This window comes from Beta vulgaris, chromosome 7, assembly GCF_026745355.1.
Source record: "Beta vulgaris subsp. vulgaris cultivar EL10 chromosome 7, EL10.2, whole genome shotgun sequence".
In the NCBI taxonomy this organism is placed as follows: domain Eukaryota; kingdom Viridiplantae; phylum Streptophyta; class Magnoliopsida; order Caryophyllales; family Amaranthaceae; genus Beta; species Beta vulgaris.
In genome coordinates this window covers 6,294,486-6,314,690 of record NC_079208.1, presented here as the reverse complement: position 1 = coordinate 6,314,690, position 20,205 = coordinate 6,294,486, and positions in this window count along the sequence as shown.

Here is a 20,205-nt window from a genome sequence, read left to right as displayed (position 1 = left end):
ATTACTTGTGTTTCGTTAAATAATCACTTATTTGATCAATGAGGTCTTTTATGGGTAATTCCTTTGCATATATTTATAGTAGTGACGGGTTCACGATAGGAAAAATCAACTATGACGACCCCCTTCTGTGACGGGTCCATGACGAGGAATCCTGTCGTCGTAAGTCTTTTGCAACGGGTTTACGACGGAATTTCCTGTAGTTAATAATTCATTTTCTAGTAGTGAAATTAATTCGTGATAGACATGTCCTCAATGGCGCCAAACAAGAATTTAGAATGGTTTCTAGCGAAACATTAATTGAAGGGGGGTCTACTAAGGTACTCATGGGCCATAGTAACTTATAAGACATCCTTCTTAATTTCTATGATTCGCATGATAATGGCGTTGAATACTTATGTGCTATTATTAATGATGCTCAGTGAACATATATATAGACATCCACATCCTTCTATGTTTTCATTATATTCAAATTAATCGTTGCTAATTCGTGATAGACATGCCTCGTGAATGGCACCAAAATGATTTTTAATAGGTTTCTCGCAACACAAATTCTTATATGCGACCGGCCACACGGAAAGTTACAGGTGTGGCCGCGCGCGACATGCTGTCATCAGTCCGTCAGCTCATTTTCAAATGGTCATATCTCACTCGTTTTTCATCGGAATTGAGCTTTTAACCATGCGTTAGAAAGCTATTGAGCCAAATTTTCATCTCCAACTTGAATCCAAAATATTAAGTGTGTTGTGAGATATGACCTTTTGAAGTCGCCCCCTTATGCACAAACACTTATAAACAAATAGAGTTACTCTTATGAACAGATGAAGTTACTCTTATGACCAAATGTAGTTTTATGTATGAGTATGTGGTTACTTTTAACAATAAAAGGGTGTTACTCCTATTTAGAAATGTGGTTACTCTTATAAGCAAATGCGGTTACTTTTGTGAATCTTTTTTGTTACTCGTATGATTAAATGAGGTTACTCGTATAATTTATTGAAATTACTTGTATAAATAAATGAGTTTACTAGTATGAATTAATTAGGTTACTCGTAAGATTAAATGAGGTTACTTATAGATTAAATGACATTACTAGTATGAATTAATTGGTTTACTCATATGATAAAAATAGGGTTACTCGTATAATAAAATGGGTGTTACTTTTGTGAACAATTGTGAGGAAGATGGATGGGTAACCCCATTTTTATCATATGAGTAACCCAATTAATTCGTACTAGTAACGTCATTTAATCAATGAGTAACCCATTTAATTCATACTTGTAACCTTATTTATTTATACAAGTAACTTCAATAAATCACGCAATCGAGTAACCTCATTTAATCATACAATTAACCCCAAAGGTTCACAAAAGTAACTGCATTTGCTTATAAGAGTAACCACATTTTTTTATAAGAGTGACAACCTTTTATTGTTAAAATTAACTATATACTCATACAAGTAACTCCATTTGGTCATAAAAATGATTCCATCTGTTCATAAGAGTAACTTCATTTGTTTATAAGTGTTTGTGTATAAGGGTCAAATTCAAAAGGTCATATCTCACAACACACTTAATATTTTGGGAATATTCAAGTTGCAGATGAAAATTTGGATCGGTGGCTTTCCCACGCCTGGTCAAAAGCATTTCGATGAGAAACGAATAAGATATGACCTGAAAATGAGCTGATAGACTCACATATTCTCGTGCGCGGCCACACCTGTAATTTCACTTGTGGCCGGCCACACGCAAGACGCGCTGTTCTCGCAATCTCGATCACCAAACATCAACCGAAGTGGGGACTAAGCTTATTCACGCATTGTAACTCATAAGAACTCTCTCGTCAATAATTCACACGAATTTCTTTTTTTTTTTTGGGAAATTATATGAGCTAACCTTAACATTTAGGCCATTCTTAATGACCCTCACATTTGCACGTCTATTTTATAGATCATCAATTTCTATGTTGTCATTAACTTTAGAAAATTTGGAGACGATGTTACAAAAGATAAATCTTACGTACATTTTCTAGATAACGATTTTATGTAATTATTAATTTACATAGTCTAACGTATACTGATATGTAGATGGATAATATATTGTATTCTACAAATCTCATTTATGTTTTTTTTACCTAATTTTACAATTTATTTCGATGTGATTTTCAAAGCAACCAATGTGCATATTTTATCTAAACGTATATAAATTAAACTTTATTGATTATAGACAAAACTTTAAAATATAGAGAGATTCAACTTCGTTAAGACGAAATTTTTGCTTTGCTCTTACAAGGTCAGAAATACTTACTCCGTAACAAAATAACTACAACAATCGTGGAAGGCACGAACTCATAGGGAGTTTTCTTAATGGACTATTAGGACTATGTTTAGAGTATTAAGGTTATGATTAGGCTTGTGAGGAGACAGTAAGTGAGGTAAAACTAACCACCATACCAACCACCCCGGCCACCACCAGACCACCTTCACAACTACCACCGCAACCACCATCTTCCCCTCTGCCACATTGACCACCACGACAACCACCTTCACAATTGCAACAACCACAATAACCACCACAACAACCGCACCAACCAAAAAAATCAAACCAAGAAACCGCAACAATCGAACCCAGAAAATCAAACCACAATTACCGCAACCAAGAAACTAGAAAAACAACCAAGATAATCAAACTGCATCAATCGAACCCAAGCAAATCATGAAACAAAACCCTACAAAATCGAACTCAAGCAAATCGAAACCCTAACAAAAACCTCCTAACCCCCACAAACCCCAGCAAATCGCAACTACCACAATTCGAACCCAAGAAAATCAAAGCCGCTACAATTCGCCCACCACCACCTTCTACACATAACAAAAAGCCCCCAACCCCCCAAAATCGAAATCGAAATCGACCCCTAACCCATAAGTCGAAATAATAAATCGGCCGCCCAACCTTTACTAAGGGTCTGTTCTCCCCACCTTATTTTCAGTTCAGTTCAGTTCAACTCCAATCAGTTCAGTTCAATTCAGTTCAGCTCCATTCTTTTATAACCATTTTGTTAAATATTATTATTATGTTGGTATAATTTATTTTACTAACTACTCTTATTCTTATTATTCTTATTCTTATTATTATTATTATTATTATTATTATTATTATTATTATTATTATTATTATTATTATTATTATTATGTTGATGTAATTTTCGCGGTCCAACACAATCTTTATTTTATTACTAAATATTATTATATTATTAAATCTAATTATCATAATAGTAATATTAATTTACTTCTGAGATATTATTGTTATTATATATCATCATCAAGTATTAATACATTAATACAAATAATATAAAATAATTATTATTAATTATCATTATTATCATTAATTATTATTATTATTAATTTATGATTATTAATATTATATATTTATAACTCTCATTTAGAAATATCCAAAATACTATTATTATTCATTATTATTACTTATCATTATAATTATTATTTAATATACATATTATTATTGTTTAAATATTATTTAATTATTTATCACATATAATTTAATTCAATTCAATTCAATTCAGTTCAATCTGCTCCAATTAGTTCAGCTCCAATCAGTTCAGTTCAGTTCAGCTGTTTTATGCCAAAGGGAACATGCCCTAAATCAAAAATCGAGCCCAACTCACGAAATACGGGGCTTCTAGCAGTTTGTCATGAGGTTTTGCGATGTTTAGGGTTTTGGTTGTGGTACTTGGTGTGTCGTGGTGGTGGTGGTTAGGGTTGAACATGGTGGATGATTTTAGGTTGAATGTGGTGATGGGTGGTGATAGATGAATTTAGGTTGAATTTGGAGTAATTGGGTGAGGAGTTGGTGGAAATTATTAGCTTTTGTTGATTTGTGCTTAAACTAGAATGGTAATTTGAAATGTATTAATTAGATTATTATGTAAAGTAATGGCATTTTGTAATTATGGCAAAAAATTCTAAAATAATGTAAAGTTTTCAATTGTTGATTTTTTGTGTGACGACCCAAAATAAAAATTGTTTTTTTTTTTTTTTTTAAAGTAGGGAGGAAGTATTACTATCAATTTAGGTGGGGAGAACAGCTCTTAGTAAGTAAAGTTTATTATGTTGGTATAATTTACTTACTAGGTGACTTGAGCATGTCTGCGTTATATTCATTTCGCTACTATGTGCTTGTAAGGTTGTAATGTTTGAATAAATCTGCTTATATAGTAAGCAACAGTATTGCGTTGTATGATGTAAAAAGTAAGTAATTTTATCTATGTAATCCTCTTCTTATCTCTATATATAGGCTCAGGGGAGCTATGGTGTCCATTCTTGAAAAGACTTATATACCCTTAATCTCACAAAAAATAACAAAGAAAAGATTTTCTTAATTCTTTCCCCATTTACAAATATCTCTATTATATAAGCCAAGGGGAGCTATAGTGTCCACTCTTGAAAAGACTTATACACGCTTAATCTCACAAAAAATAATAAAGAAATAATTTTCCTAATTCTTTTTCTCATTTACAAATATGAGTAATAAGGAAAGTTCTACATTACCAAAAAGACATACGTGGAAAAGTATAAAAAGAGAAATCTCGCAATTGAAAATATAAACTAAGGACTAAATTAATTTCCCAACAATTATTAAAACATAGATTTACAACGATTCTTACTATCTAACTCTTAGTTGCAATAACAATTTCAAATAACATGCATAAAGAAACCATAAAAGAATTAAAAAACTTAGATAATATTCAAAAAAAATTCGGGCTCACAATCAGTTGAGATAATAATAGAGATTAAAGAGATGAACATACATCATTTGATAATATCAATTTATACTCTTTTTATTGAAGCACTATTCAGTATTCACCATAGTATGCTTAAAACCTCAATTACCTATGATATTAAATTGAACTACTACTCATAAATACGTCTACAAAATATATGTATTTTTAATAAATAAAAACCTAGATCATTGTTTAAAAGGAGATCAGTTGTTGAATTACCTACCAAATACAAGATAATATACAGTCGTACGCATCGCATGCATATAGTGCTAGTACTAAAACTACGAAAAGTACTAGATTGTACCACATTGTGATCATTTAACAAAAGATTTTTTTTAATCGACTAAAATTAATTCATTGATATGAAGTTATACATCTTAAATTGGATCAAATATAATTCTACTATGCCCAAACCATGATCATTTGTGAGATCGATCTAACGCTTATATAAACCGACTCTTACAGTGTCACATTGATTATTTGATACAATCCTTCCCGAAGGAGTGAAAAGATAAGTTCTAATTTTGTTGTACAACATAACCTAATTCAATTAAATGTATATGAAAAAATAGGAAAAATTGACATTAGAGGGATCAACTATTCGACATTGTCATTTATAGGTTCCATTTGTAGAACTTTTAGAGGAGAAAAAAGAGAAACCTGGAAAGAATTAAAAAAACTTACATTTTAATATATTTTTCATACCCTAAATAAAATCTAACTAAATTAATTCTCCTGAGGACCCAACTCTGACCTCTTAGGACTTAATAAGGCCTAGCAGAAAAACAACATATTGTAGTAGGTTATTGTCACGTGAGTTTATTAGATCAGCACATGACTTCAAAAATTAGATCATCCCCTTTGATTCCCTGTCTCTCCTCTACGATTTTTCTCAGTCTCTTCTCTGCCATTTCTTTCCTCTCGTCTGTTCTTCTCTTTTTTCTAACTATGCAGTAGCACGCTCGATGAGGAACTAGTATTCAGCTTTTGATAGATAAATGTAGACCTCTCATATAACCAGGAATGAAAATTCCATCCTTATACTTGATGCCAACAGCAGATTCACCATTCATAATAGATTAACCATGCATTATATTCTACTCCATTAATATACTTGGTTGCTAAATGTCTATTTTTTATTGACGACATGTATACATACTTCTTATGTATTTATACTCATATACATTCCCTCACTCTCTCACTCTCATACACTCTCACTCTCATACTTCCTCACACTCTCTCATCATCCAAGGACTCCTCCGACCACTCCTCCGACCAATTTTCCGGTCACTCTCTCTCATCACACATTAAAGGAGGTTGAATGGCATTATCACGCTATCACTCCTCCGACAACATCTCCGGCAACCTTTTCGTTTACATTACATGCAACTTTTCGGCACATTATTGCGTTATTAATATTAATTAAATTTTATAATTCATTTAATAAAAAAATGGACTATAATGACTTGAAAATGCTGAAAAAGTGCTCAAGTGCCTAAAATAGGCGTCAAACCACAGGTATAGGCGCCTATTTTAGGCGTATGTACCTGTGGTTGAGTGTCTATTTTAGGCGCATGTACCTGTGGTTGGGCGCATATTTTAACCGACTATACATGTGGTTGGGCACCTATTTTAGGCGCCTGGGCAATTTTTTGGCATTCAAATCAATTTCTAAATTTTCTTCTATTCTCATATGTTCTAATAAAGCTAAATGAAATTGGCCAAAATAAGGACCAAGAAGCTCGTGCTAAGTTGTTCGAAGCGCCAGGTTCAATACATGCATTATATCCGTTTTATTTGAATTTTTTTTATTTAATTAGCGTTTTCCCGTAATATAGCGAGATGGTAAAAAAACTTGAAGTTTGTTGGAAAATGTGAACTTGTCGAAAAATTTTGAAATCTTGTAGTCCTTCAATGAAGAAATGGAAGGGATGAGAGAGAGAGAGAGAGTGTGAAAGATGAGAGGGAATGGAAGAGGTGAGGAGGAATGGAGGGGGGTGGAAGGGGAATGAGTGAGGGAATGGGAAATAGAGGGGAAAGAGAAGGATATACGCTCGTATTTTTATACAAAAATACAGGACGTTAGTAGGAAAAAAATAGATCGTCATTTAGCAAAACTCTTAATTAATGAACCAACATGAGGCCTTAAATAAGCTTAGTAATAAACCAACAAATAAAATCTAGGCACATGACTAGGTAGTAGCTTAATGCATGAGACCCGCTCCTATACTATATAACAACATGGAACTAACACATGCTAAATTATTTAATGAACAACCCACTAACATATTGCTAGACCTTAGGAACTACTCAACTACTCTTAACTAAGAATTGTTCCTATAATTTCAGGAGCACTTTCAACGAGAGTTACCTAGTTTAAACCTACTTCATTAGTATGAGTAGGGCTGGCAATCAGGTCAGGTTGGGCCAGTTTCAGGTTGACCTGATTTATATTTCAAGTCAATTACCCCTACCCCAAACCCGACCTAATTCTAATTTCAGGTCGAAAATCATAACTCAAACCCGACCTTATCAATTTCAGGTTGACCCCAAAATGACCTAAAATGGAATTCAACTATACACGCTAAATTATGAAAGTATGTGTTAATGACATGAAATTTAGGTGATCCAGAATGGGATGGACCTAATAAAAATAAGAATAACAAAATATAGGTTGTATAAGTTATAAATGTCAGGGTTAATTTCAAATTGAACCGACTTAGAAATAATCCGACCTCTAAATCTGGTTATTCGGGTTATTTTCAGGTTCAAAAAGTCAATCCGAACCTAACCCATTATATTTTCCAGGTCGGATTGGGTCGACCTATTTTATATTTCAGGTCGGAAATCTCAACCTAAACCCGGATTTTTAAGATCAGTTTCAGGTTGGATCATCAGGTCAGGTCAACTTTTGCCAATCCTAAGTATGAAGCTTTTTTGAGATGAAACCCAAAACAAATATATGTTGGCTGGACCCAAAGTTTAGACAATTTTATTATAATTATAGTGGAGTTATAGGCAAACTCGTTGGTCCTGCTACGGTCTATATATGTTAAGGAGCATAATTAAAAATACTTACACATAAGTATTCAACGCCATATATATGTTAAGGAGCATAATTAAAAATACTTACACATAAGTATTCAACGCCATCATGTGAATCATAGCAATTTAGGAGGATGTCTTATATAAGAGTTATGATCCAAACTTCAATTAATGTTTGGCCGAAATCAATAAAAAAAAAATGATGTTTGGCGCCATTCAGGACATGTGTATCACAAATCAGCAAGAGTTAAATATATGAAAGCACAGAAGGAAGGGGATGTGAGAAGCCGATCATGTTTGACGCTGGTGTAGGAATGTGTTTCACGAATTGGCAAGAGTCCAAGCTATGGCAACGCATCAATCGGTCTTAAATCGTATGAGCCACTCACTTCAATTCATGTATTATTACCTATGCGCGCAGTAATAATGTTAGGACCATTTTCTATCCAATAGTTACTATCAAAGATAGGCGTTATCTGATCTGCCTGAATCAATACCGTGAAAACAAGCAATGTAGGTGTTCTAAATTAAATAAAATGACGATTATGAAAAATAATCATAATATTTGTTCTATCAAACATAACCCATGACATTGGATATTGAAAAATAGAAATTGTATTTTAAGTTTTACATAGCTTCATTCTTTCATCTACGAGTCAACCAAGTAGATGGTCTTATTACCCATCCTGGAGGGCGCGTTATGGATTGTGGATCCAGAGAAATTTATGTACCTACAATACTATTGGAAAGTGATTAAAGTCAAAACAACATTCTACCATGATGAGTATTTCTTGGATTACATTTAGTTAAATATTTGGTTCTCCTCAAATTTCTAATGCAAATGTTTTATTTCTAATGTAAATGTTTTATGTCAATATGTGTACTCCTCACTTTTAAAAAAAATGTGTAAGTGCAAGGTATCGAACATGTGATCTTTGAAGTGAAAAGTAAGAGCTTAGCCATCAATACAAAATGACTTTGTTGTTTAATGTTTCAAATAAAATATGATGAAGTCTTGTAATAATTATAATTAACTAAAAAGACTTAACTTACAAGAGAATATTGATGTCTTATTCTTTTACCATAATTTCTTTTAAGGTATTGTTTTCAAACTCAAGCTTTTCAATTTTTTTTACTTATCACGTCTTGACGTGAATTTTTCAATTTTTAATGGACAAAATATACGAAAAGTAGCAAAATAAGTTATGAAATTTAAAAATAATAACATAGTTGTTTATTGTAACTGGCCCGAGGGCATCATCAAGGCAAAAAATCTAGTAAATATATTAAAAGACGTGCATAAACAATAAAAAGTGTCACGTGGTGCTCTCTCTATGGAGTTTTAGATCATGTAATCCATTACAATAAAAAAAGTTTAGAAATTGCGTAGTATAGGGTTTGATCTCGAGACCTCAAGTATATATACTAAAGTCTTAACCACTAGACTAAAGTTGTATTTAGTGTTATTATCATAAAGTATTATATTAATAAATGAAATTTTACTTACTCGGGGAATAGTCGGACCTAATAACTATATCTATACAAATATATTAAAAGGCGTGCATAAACAAAAAACTGTGCCACGTTGTGCTCTCCCTAAGGAGTTTTAGTTCATGAAATCCATGTCAATAAAAAAATTTAGGAATTGCATAGTACAGCGTTTGATCGCAAGAGCTCAAGTACATATACTAAAGTCTTAACAACTAGGCTAAGTTGTATTTAGTGTTATTATTATAAAGTATTCTATTAGTAAATGAAATTTTCTCTTATTTGGGGCATAACCCAGACCTAATAACTAGTTAATATATTAAAAGGTATTCATCAACAAAGGACTGTACCACGTGACGCTTTCTATTTAGAAGATTATTATTGGCAAGGAACGTTACATGAAATGACACTCAAGTCCTTCACATACCCTCTATAAATAAAGAAGCATAATCTGCATGCTCTAGCACTAAAACATCTCTATTCTTAATATCCAAAACTCATCCAGTGAATATGTCTCCAAAAACAGCCACGATCTCCCTCTCTCTCGCTCTCCTCCTCCTCTAATATAACTTGTCCTCCGCCACTACCGACTGCCCGGGCTTTGATTCAGTCTCTGACATCTTGCGTCATTACGATATACCTCCCGGCTTTTCCCTGATTATGTGGAGCACTTTCGATGCGATCCTATCAACGTAGACTCCCACATGTTATCGATTCAATTGCAAGGTGTTTGTGCCGTTAGTAGGACAATGTTCGGTATCGGTAATCGTGTCGTCTGCCAACCCCAAATGTCAGCGATCATAAAATATCGGCAGCTCACCAATGTCAAGGGAGTGACTGTCACGCTCACCTTTGGTAACCAACCAATTGGAGAGGTCATGACAGTTACCGAAGCCAAAGTTTTCCAATTAGGCAACTTCCTTCAGTTCGATTCTGATAAAGGTAAAAGTCCGTGGTTCCCTGTTGCTTTAATCCAGGTACCTCCTAAGTGTGATAGCACCGCCGGAGCAATTGATGCGAAGAACGACAACAAAGCTATTCCGAATTGGGTTCATAACTATGGTCGCCTGCTTCCACTTGTTGCTTAAGCTAATGTTTGAACAGACCTTGCACTACACTAGCTGATGCGAGGCTTGTGAACTGTTGTTTGTTTTTATGTACTTGAGCATGTAGTCTGCGTATTATGCATCTTTCTAATATGTACTTGTAATGTTTCAATAAATCTGCTTATAAGGTAAGCAGCAATGTTTCGTTGTATGATGTGAAAAATATCTATGAAATCTTTTTCTTATACTAAAACAAATACCAAAATTAAGGATTAGACCGTACCATATTGGATCAGTTTTTCAAATCGCATTAATGTAATTAATTAATTAATTGAATCTTGGTCTCGATATTTGACCTCATAAATATTACAATCTAAAACATTATTCAATATTGTACGCCATAAATCGTAACATATGAAAATAAATATATATATATATATAATTATACAAATAGTCGAAGATCGGATTTTTTTCGTTTATTTTTTTTAGCCAGATGTCATTTCCTATATGCAGTTCATAAACAAACTAATTATTATCTACTATATATTTCATTTGAAATCAAATCAATAACCAATAATCAATTTATCATATAAATCAATCAATTCAAACTAACTTATTTTTTCATTCATAGATTATCATAGTAATTGTTAATTTGTTGTTAGTGTTAAATTATCAATTTAACAACTAAATATTAAACAAAGACCTTATCTTTAAAATCGAAGTGATTTGAATCAACTATTCAACTAGTTTTAGTATTCAAGTTCAACATTCAAAAATTAACAATCAACTTGCAAACAATTAAGAAAACATTTGAGTTTGTTTTCCCTTAATGGAAGTAGATGAACATAACCTATAGGAAGTCGGCAGTGATGCAGTTACGGGTGTTCATGAGTGGTTAACCGTATCGAAATAAAAATTTCAGGACGGTAACCGAAAGTATCGATTCGCCATATTTGTGAACCGTAACCGTTCAAACCGGTAACTGCATAAACGGTTAACCGGTTTTCCGGTTAACCATTAACCGTTAATCAAGTTTTATCAAACTTTTTTACTAATTTTATATATTAGATTTCAAATTTTTCTCAGCATAAATAATATACCATTAATACCAAGATTCTTTGTAAAAGACAATCATCTCTAAAAACATTCCACACCATACAATACAATGAATACATATCTCAAAGTTCTAAGAAAAAACAAGCACAAAAATTTAAACTATTACAAGTTGGTAGTTCACAACGAGAGTAGTTCACAATCATTTCTAAACTATGGAAAAGAGTAGTTCATCCTTACAGTCATCTTCGAAACAGAAAAGCAGCAGCAAATTAAATGCACAAACTTACACAGTCCACTGATGAAGTGATGAGAGTCAATTACTCTAACTTGGACTTTTGTGCTTTCTCATATTTTGGACTTTTGGGCTTTCTCATATTTTGAACTTTTGGTTTTGGGCTTACTAACTAAATTATGTTTTCTCACATAAATGAGTCTACATACTCTACACTCTACACAATAGGGACAACATTTTACGACTCTCAAAAAGGAATGCAATCACTGTATTATGGGATGGATGGAGTAATAGACAATTGCCAAAAGTGAAACATAATTTGTTGTTAGTGTTAAATTATCAATTTAACAACTAAACATTAAACAAAGACCTTATCTTCAAAATCGAAGTGATTTGAATCAACTATTCAACATAATTTTAGTATTCAAGTTCAACAATTAACAATCAACTTGCAAACAATTTAAAAAAAATGAGTTTGTTTTAATTTCCCTGAAAAAAAGAAAAGAAAAATGAAAGTAGATGAACAGAACTTATAGGAACTTAGGAAGTCGCTAGTGCCGCAGCAGGCGGTTGTCTCCTAGAAGGCCGACGATATTTAGCGGCTGACAAGTAGTGAATTCTGACGGTAGTCGGAGCAACAGAGTAGTGGCACTATGGCTGATCTTCTTTCTCTTATTTTTGCCAGTTCCAACGCTTTGTTGCTTCCTCAGATTTTCTTATGTAGGATTTTGAGTTCATAAAAGAATTTCACTTTGGGGATACTGCAGTATCCCCTACTCCCCTTTGACATCCACCACTGATTTTAATCATTTAACAAAATATACTTTTTTCATAGGATTGAAATTAATTTTTTTGATTTGAAGTTATACGTATCAAATTGGATTACACTAGCAGAAATATAATAATTTGTGTCTGCTTATTTGTGTCGCATGCATGAAGAACTGACGCAAATCGTTAGGAGCAGACGATTTGCGTCGGATTTTACTCGACGTGCGACGCATATACCCACAGCAAATGAATGGCAAGATTTTTTTGCGTCGCATGGCCGTAGACATCCGAAGCACATGATCAGGCGATTTGCGTTGGACATAGAAACCCATCCGACGCAGATGAGTTGGGTTGGATAAGGATTAGATAACAAAAAAAATGGGCTAAGTGCATTGAATGGGTTGTACGTGGGCTAAGTGTGTCGAATGGACTCTACGTGCGATGCTGATAGGCTTACCATATAAAAAGCCCATTTTAACTCCTTTTGCCTCTCGGCCATTTCTCTTCACCTTCTCTCTTTTCCATCTCTGACCTAGATCTCTCTCAATCCGGTTCACCCTCATCTCTCTCACCATTCTCTCACCGGTTCCCTATATCCTGAATTTTATCGCCAACAAATATATCAATAATGTTGATCATCTCATCTGAAATAAAAAAAAAGGAACTGAAAGAAGGACATCATGAAATAAAAAAATTCTCCAAAATCCGGAACTTCAACTAAGAAGGAAAAACCCATTGAAATCCATTTCCATTCACAAATCTACCAAAAACACCAGCACATTTTCCAGTGAGACGGAAGAGGCCGAGAAGGAAGAGACACCTCGCCGGCGAGTCGAAGCAACGGTTAGCAGCGAGCGACGAAGAGCGACGAAGGTTAGAGTCTAATTCATTCCTCGTCAACGTCATTTTCTCTTTCCTCCATTTTTTATGTCCTCCATTGTTGCTTATTTTGCGAGCTCTCAGTGCCGGCACAAGGATGAAAGAGAGAGAAAAAATGCACTAGATGGAGAAGATTGGGATCTATACTCTGTAGTTTTTTTTGCCAACTGTTATCGATGGATTATTGCTGGTTAAGAGAAGTTTTTTCCTCGCAATCTATGGGATCGATTGGGAGGAGAGTGTGTAGTTTTCTCGCCAGCGGAATCTATCTTTATTCGAAGTTTTCTTGTCGGCGTCCTCGAACGCGATGGCCAACTGAAAATGAAGACCAGGCATTTTGTTTTTATACTTTCTGTAACTATGCAATTGAATTTTTTTCCTTTTGTTCATTTGCTTATTTTTTATTTTCTGTAATATTTGTATTATTCAGTAATTAGGTTTTGTAAAAATACAATTTATACTCAATGTATAAATTCAACCTCTTTTCAGTTTAGTTTCTGAATTGCAGATTTGAATTTCATTATTTGGTTGTGGATGATTTATGCATGAATTATATACTGGTGATGAATGATAAATTTACGTAGAATTTTTTTTTGATAAAAAAGCAACTATTTGCGTCGTTTATGGCAATACATCTGACGCAAATAGCTCAGCCATTTGGGCCTCTTGCGTCAGATTTGGTGTCATACACGACGCAAATGGCACTGATTTTGTATAAGCTTTTTTTCATCTTTTGTGTCGCATGGTCCTACTATTTAACGCAAATATTAACAAATTTGCGTCGAACATCTATCCAACGTAGATTAGTTCTGCACCACCTGCGTCAAGAGCTCTCGCATCGGACCCAGATCCGACGCAAATAGTGGTCTGGGATTCGACACAAATTGATGTTTATGTACTAGTGAAATATAATTATACTATGGTCAAACCATGATCGTTTGTGAGATCTAATGCTTATATAAACCCTCTCTTACATTGTCACATTGATATTATTTGATACAATATTTTATGACGGGGTAAAAAGATTGATCTGATTTTGTAGTACATAACGTAATTCAATTAAATATATATGAAAAACATATATTGCATGGGACATTGCATTAATTCCCATGAACAAACTAATCTGTAGACGAAGATGAAGACCCAAAAACAAAATCTCCAAACTCTCACAATGAGAGAGATCAAACGCAATATATAGATAGTTACAAGCCAAATTAAAACATTTGTAGAAATCACATCCTCTTTAGAGAAAGATGATACATGAAGATTATAATAAACAAGAACGTAAAACTAGAAATAAAGCATGGAAAGGAGGGGTTCATGTGGCTCCAAAAGGTACGGTGATGTGAATCCCCTTTCTTACCACTATCTTTATTCCTCTATTCCTATGAACCACACGGTTTAACCATGACTCTTAAAGCGTGGATTATACGTATTCGAAGTTATTTAGTTTAGTTATTTAATTAGTTTTGGGTCTTTAATTAGTTGACAATTTTAGTTCATTAGTCAAATAATAGGTTTTTTTTATTTTTCCTATCTTATTGGTTCGAGTAGGGAAGTTTGTTTTTCTATAAATATAAAACTAGGGTCGTATTATTAGGGAGGATATTATAACACCCCTAAATTACTTACTTTAAAAATAAATAATTTAATAAATAATATTTGAGCAATTTAGGAGAGATTGAGCTTCAAGAAATAGTGAATGGTCTTATAAATACACAAATGTATAACTTCCCGGGAATTTTAATTGTGCTTATATTCATCACTGTAGGAATTGGGTTCAAGTTTTCCCCAACCCTTTCTCATCAATGGACTTCGAAGGAGTGCGGTTCGATTACCGCGACATTACTATCACGCGTTCAGTAACCAACTACTAACTAACCAAAAACTTACAGCGGAAGACTTTAATAAAATATAATAATACTTCATTTAAAACCAAAAGCTTAGCAAATCAAATTTTGGCGCCATAATCCCACCAAAATAATTTTAAACAAGTAGAATTACTAAAATACCCTTTTCTTAAAAATTTCATTTTAGGAAATTGTAATTTAATTATTAAAATAAATACTCAAAAATATGGAGTAATACAGATATTGTATGAGATTATATTTATGTTGGGGTTTTTGTGATTAAACCTTTAAGAGAATTCTTGTTAAGAGTTCAAACAGGTTGTTGACCTAGATTTTAATGTCGTCACCATTAAAATCAAACATATAGGTCCTTGGCTTCTAAGATTTATCCATTAGAATTTCAAAAAGAACTTGTACCCATCAAAATCCATGTCATATGGTGGTGGTAGCCTTTAAAAACTAGAGTTTTGAGAGTGATCGAAACTCGAAAGGGTAGAGAGCGAGGAAAGAAAAAGGATGGAGGAAGCCACTCATGAAATTAGTTTGACACTTGCTACTTGTTTTATTGTTTTGCTTATTATATATGGGAGAAAAAAGTGTACTATTAAGTATAAAGGTTGTGTTCTCTTCACCTAAATTTATCTAAACTGAGCTAGTTAGACCTTATTAAATCTTACGGTTTTTTCACCAGGTACCCCTGTACTTTAACAAAATTCATGGGGTACCCCTAACTTTAAACTAATGCACTAGGTACCCCTGATGTTTGCAAACAATGACCAGAATGCCATTAATGATGAACGGCGTTACATGACCGTTAACCTCAATCTTTAATTCACGAAATATCCCTGAGGTTTTACTAATATGTTCAAATTTTGATAACGGCTAGTTTTTTTAAACTGAATTACTTTTTCTGACCGTTGCAATACCTGGGATTGCTATAAAAGCAGTCCTACTCTTGGTATTTTGCTCCCTCCTCATCCAAAGTATAGTTTTTCAATCCAACTCAAATAATACTCATGAGCTCACAATCTCACACTTCTAGTTACTTAGAATCCTCATACATTAGAGTTCCTAATAGAACTTGCAAATGTAGGAAAAAAATTGCAATCCGGAGCTCGGATTCCTCAATGAATCCAGAAAGATTGTACTACAAGTGCGATGATTGCAACATTTTTAGGTGGTGTGTTGGTATTATTGACCATAACTCCATTGTGAGACAAGTAGAGGAAGACGAGGCAAGTAATGTAAACTTGGAGGAAATGAAGCTACTAAAGAAGAGAATCAAACAACAACAAAAAAGGATGCAAGGAGCAATAAAAATAGGCGTATTTATGTTTGTGTTACTTATTTTTGTAATGAACAAATGAAGGAAGAATGGTAATGTAGCACCAAATTTGTAACAAATGACATTCAATATGCAATAATATTAGTAGCTTTACAAAAAGATCCCAATATTTCATCCACAAAATATTTAAGCTTTTAAGTAACTTTACAAAAAAAGATGAGATTGTTTGCACTTTACCATATTTCATCCACAAAATATTGTTTATGCTAATTTGTACCCAAAAAAATAGTTAGCAAATTAAAGATTAGTCCCCTAATTACTCAAACTACATCCTTGCCTTTCTTCTGTTTTTTGGTTCCACCCTTGGAAGTTGATGGACCAGCAGCAGCCTTTCTTTTCCTTCCATGCTGAGTACTCCCATCAGATTGTTGTGGTTGGGATGTTGATGCACCAGATTCCTTCCTTTGCTTCTGTGTAGCCCTCCCTTGCATGTCCTTGAATTGTGGCCTATTTCTTTGCACTTGCCACACCTAATAGTGCTGCTCCTCTTCCCTTTTTTCTTGTCATTTGGACCTCTCTTCCTCTGTTTAGCAGGCCTTCCAGCACATCTTTTGAATGGGGGAGGGTCAATTATAGGGAGTTCAAACTCAGGCCATTGAGAGGAGTCAGGCATGGGTGTATGTGGCTTGCATAGGTCTCTTTATATGCAGCCCTTCTGTAGTAGTCAGAGACATAGTCATGTGGGTTAAGCCTCTGGTCAAAAATAACCCTCAAACCATGTTTGCAGGGTATACCAGTGCCCTGCTATTTGCCACAGCCACATGTCCTAGTTTCTAGCCTAATAGGGAAGTGCACATGATCATCCAGCACCTCAAACTCCCCTCCACCAGCTTCCACAACATGGCAGAACCTGCTTTCATCAGCCCTGACCTCCAACAACTTAGTGGCATAGTCAGTGAGGTCAGTGGGTTCCATGTCAACAGCTCTGTCAAATCTAGCCCCCACCTTTTTCATACACCAACCCCTAATTTCTGCAAATGTAGAACAACAAAATAAGCACCTAATAAGAGGCATATGTAGAACAAGAAAACAAAACAATTTCCTTACCTTCCAACAAAGTGAGGACAGGGAGATCTCTGAAAGGTTTTGTGCACGCATTGAAAGACTCAACAAAATTTGTTGTGTTGTGATCACAACACAACAGGGTCAAATAAATGCCTAGACCACTGCTCCTCTGCCTTGTCCAGATATTCTGTAGCTTTAGGATCAACCTTTGTTATCTTCTCCATGGCTTTGTTGTATACATAAAGGTTGTAGGCATTAGCAGCAATCCAAAAAGATTTGTGGAAAGCAGGGCCAGTGAATCCAGCATTCTTGCAATTGGAATATAGGTGTTGACAGCAAATCCTCCTAGTAGCTTTAGGGAACACCTCCAACAGTGCTCCCTCAACACCCTACATGGAAGAGAAAATAAATGAAATCAGTTAGTTTAGAACAAAAAAGGATGTAAGGAAAGATAAGTTAGATATTGAATTATGGAAGGAAAGAAATGTTACCCTCATCCTGTCACTTATGAATGTCCAGTCATCCTTGTTAACACCTTGTGACTGGAAAACCAATTTCAAGTTTCTGAAAAAATAGCTCCAACTATCTTTACTCTCTGTGTCCACTATCCCATAAGCTATTGGAAGTATTTCATTATTTCCATCAATAGCCAAGCAGTCAACAAGATTCCTTTATAGAACCCACTTAAATGTGTCCCATCAAACCCAATAAGAGGTCTGCACCCTCTTAGAAACCCCTTGAACTGAGCTGCAAATGAGAAGAAACAGGCCTTGAACTTTGGTGTGCTGTTTGAAGAGTTGGCTGTCCAAGTCACCAAAGCAGTGTTAGTCCTCTTTATCATCTCTGCATATGCTGGTAGCAGCCCATAAGATTCAGATAAGCCCCCATACATCTGCTCCTTTGATGCACTTCACCTTATATAACAACCTTTCCTTCACCTTTATCCTAAACCTTTCCAAACACATTTTCTGTAATGAGTGCACAGGTACATCAGGGTTTGCACTAATTACATCACCCAAATGCCTTGTTAACCAAACACTGGTAACCATTGGGTTCTCCTCCATTCTGCCACACAACTTAATGTTACAGACTTTATGGCCCAACTAATGCCATCCATCAGTTTGGATGCATGAATTCTCCACTCACAGTCCTCTATTATACACCTAGCAGTGAACCTAAGGTTGTCAGCCTTCTTAACCCTCACTGCAAACCCCTCTTGAATACAGTAGTCCTTGAACACTCCAAGGAAGTGATCTTTGTTTGAAAAGATCATCCACTGATTAAGCTTCACCTGCCCAAAAAGCATCTCTCCCACAACTGTGTACAACTTGTCTAAAACTGACCCCCCCCATCCAAGTAATCCTCAAATTCTTTCTCTAGCAATACATCCACTTCTTCATCCTCAACTTCACCCTCTAATTCAAATCATAACCCTCATCTGAACTCCCTTCTTCCCAAACATAATCATCATCAGCCTCATCATCCTCAGATTCTTCTTCAGTTCATCTTTCCTATGCTCAGGTTGATGCTCAGGTTGTTGGGGAGGCATTCTAGGCTTCCTAACCCCTCTCTCTGATCTCAGTCTTTGGTACATATGTACCAACCCTCTTAGCAGTGGTTTTAGCAGCTTTAAACCCCTTCTTTGCTCCCTTTTTCTTTACAGCACCTACTTTCTTTGAAGCAGCAGGTTTGGAAGATTGGGGATCTGAGTGTGTTTGTCTTTCAGTTGGATGGGATGGAGGAGGGGAAGCTTGGGGAGGTGATTGTGTTTGTGGTTGTGTTTCAGGTGGTGGGGATGGAGGAGGGGAGCTTGGGAGGGATTGTGTTTGTGGTTGTTTAGGTGGTGGGGATGGAGGAGGGAAGCTTGGGGAGGGGATGGGGAGGAGAGGGTTGTGGAGGTATGGGGTGGTTGGAAAGGGTGGACAGGGGATTGTGGGAGGGGGGAGGGGAGTCTGTTTGTGGTGGAGGGGGGGCAGAGTGCTTGTGACTCTGCTTCAGGTTGTGACTCTCCCATCACCACTTCTTCTTGTGAAAAAATCCTTAAATACTCCATCACACTCATATATCAGGATTATAAACTGGAATTTCAATTGCCACAGGGGCATTTGCTCCTCCAACTCCCTCAATTCATCTTCTTCTGTCTTTTTCTTTCTTCCTCCCTCTCTCTTTCCTTTTCTTCAGCAATCTTTCTTAGTTTCTCAGCCTCAGCTTTTCTCTTTTCTTCCCTCAAGTCCTTCACTAATTTCATCACAAACCTAGGAGGTTGTTGTGTATCCTCTATGAATACCTCAACAGTATCCAATCCTACAAACCCACCCCACATATTTGAAAGATGTGGATCATCATACAACTCCACTAGTTTTTGGCTTTGTAATGGACTCTAAAATTTTCAGGCAACCACACACCTTGCTTCACAGACTCATCATGTATCTCATTGAACAAATCAATAATACTAGTTAAGTCTACATCTTCCACCCTAACATCAAACTGCTTACCCTTATAATCACACAACAACACATCCCTTCCATCTAAAATGAAATCAAACAAACAAAATAGAAGAGAATTTGAGAATGCAGAGAACCCTAAACCAAAAACTACATAATTTCAGCATACATGAAGAAATAAATATTGGCCCTATTCAACATTATACGGAATTCATGCAAAAATATTGCTAAAACAGCAAAATTACCAAAAACT